This window comes from Nicotiana attenuata, unplaced genomic scaffold (assembly GCF_001879085.1).
Source record: "Nicotiana attenuata strain UT unplaced genomic scaffold, NIATTr2, whole genome shotgun sequence".
In the NCBI taxonomy this organism is placed as follows: domain Eukaryota; kingdom Viridiplantae; phylum Streptophyta; class Magnoliopsida; order Solanales; family Solanaceae; genus Nicotiana; species Nicotiana attenuata.
The window spans coordinates 19,079-21,710 of NW_017674927.1; positions in this window are offsets into that span (position 1 = coordinate 19,079).

Here is a 2,632-nt window from a genome sequence, read left to right on the forward strand (position 1 = left end):
ATATATATATATATATATATATATATATATATATATATATATATATATATATATATATATATATATATATATATAATGTAACGGTATACTCTTACAATTAGATCCTTTTAGAATTTTTTGAAATTTTTATTGGCAACTAATATTATTTCAGTTTAATAATTGAATTAATTTTTTTTAACTCTTTGCGTACAATTATATACCTTGTTGGTATAGCTATATACTATACTGGTATCATATGTTAGTTAATAGTTTTTTATTGTATTAGCTACATTAATTGGTACACAATCTAATTTTTCTTTAATAATAATATAAAAAAGAATAATAAAAAATAGTGAAAATAGTAAATGAAATTGGATTATAAAGAGAACAAACATATAAAAAAAAAAAGAAGTTAAAGGAAACTAGAAAAGGAAAAAAAAAGAAAACGAGAAAAAAGAAAAGGATAAAAGAAAAAAGAAGAAGAAGAAAAGAAGCATAGAAATAAAAAAGAATTGGAGAATAAAGAAAAAATTTCCCACAAGAACTACTATGGGTAGGAAATGTAATTAGTTTATGGGTAGAAAAATAAATGGTTAGACAAGGATAAATAGTTTTATTTTTGTGGGTAACTGTGTCAAACCCCCTAAAAAAATCTATGTACAAACGGGCCCTTAATCAAGAGAAAAGAGGAGAAAGCTCAACTAGCGTAGCATTAGAGCAATCTCTATAACTTTCAAGAAAAAAGAAAATAAGTAATGCACGTTTATTTGATGCAAAGCATTATTAGAGCTAAAAGAAAATGAATAATGCTAGGTTTTTTTTATTTATTTTTTATTTTTACAACAAACTTTGATTGAGGAGACTACTCGTCGGGAATCAATCTTAGGTGTCCCATGTAAGAAATCATTCACCCAATCAAGTCAAGCATCCCTTGCAGGCAATAATGCCAGTTTATTTTTGGCAAACTATAGAAAAAAATGTAGTAGGTGTATTAAACCAATGAATGAAAATAATTTGTCTTTTGTATTAATTTTACTATTATCAAATTAAAAGAGTTATGGCTTTACTCGAACTCAGTATTTTAATATATAATGTATATTTTAAAGGGATAATTTCACATAAATACAACTCACATATTTGACTTGCAACATAATAGTCCAGTCATAACTTTACAAATCTGTAGCCCAAAAATAATAGGCTAATATTTGAAAAAAGAGTATTTTCTAGCTTTTTTATTCGGCAACGGAGTTTAATCAGGATAATTATCTTATTTAGAAGATGTCATGAGATTTTCTAATTCTTCCGTCGTCTAATTTTGATCTTTCTCCCCCAATTTGTCTTTACTGCTGCAAGTTGTCCCCCAATTTTTCGCTGATTCTACTTATATGGTAAAATTTAGAAACAATTGCTGCAAGTTCATGATTTGGCGGAGAATCGACAAGGAAAGTAGATTTATACATGAATTATTCCAGAAAAAGGAAGAAAACATGAAAAAAAAAATTAATTTGATTATACATATGCAGTACATGTATAATGATGTATAACTATGTATAAACTTGTATGTGGAATGTATAATAATGTATATCAAAAGAATAAGAGAAAGAAGAAGAAGAAGATAAGTGATGTTATGAACATATATACACATTTATATATAATTATATATATTTATACACAATTATACAATAATGTATAATTGTGTATAAATAGTGGTTATACAATATTTATACCAGAACACATCTTATGTTCAATATTACACCTCTATTTCAGTATCAAAATATCAAAAGAGAGTTTTTCAGAGGAAGTTAGATCTGAAAATTAAAGAGGAGAGAAGATGGAGATGGAATTGGTTTATAAAAGAAGATAAAACTGGAACATCATCTGAAGAACTTCAAAATTGTCTGAATACAACACCAGACCTCTTTTTCATTCTCCGATGACTTCACCGACTTCATCGTCGACCTCTTTATCTTGAAAATTGAAGGAAAAAAATGGGTAAAGGATGTTATCCACCGCCATATTTATTTTTCGATGACATCGTTAACTTTTCTGGCGACCTCTCGATCGATATCTTTACTCTGAAAGTTGAAGAAAGAAAAAAGAAGGATAAAGGAGGTTGTCGCTAGGTTAACCGATGAAAATGGGCTATGCATTATCTGCAAAATGGGCTATGCCGGGTAAAGTTCCAAAACATGGGCTATTTTTTATTCTGAAATTGGAGTAGAAATGGCATGGTGTAGCCACTATTTAAGGTGGTATTTATTTTTTATCCAGCAATTCTAATGTTGAGCAAAAATAGCCACTGCCCTATTAGAATTAATATGAAAAGACATTTTTACCCTTTCTTCCCTTGCTTTTCTTCCCAAACCCTTGCTTCTCTCTCTCCGTGCCTTGCATTATGTTGAGGTGGCGGAGCCTATCTACACAGTCATTCTAATGCACATCGCTTGTAAGCATTCATTAAAAGACAAAAGCTCTTTAACAGAACTTTTCAATATTCATGGTTCAAAAGTTAGTAACAGAACTTTGTAAGTAGGGTGTAGACCTTCTGCTCTCCTTGCATGGTTCAGTTGGAAAGCACAAAATAAAAGAAACAAAAATAATGATTTCAATTCATAGCCAAAGAATAATGTCGCAGACTCTCCCAAATTTAAAT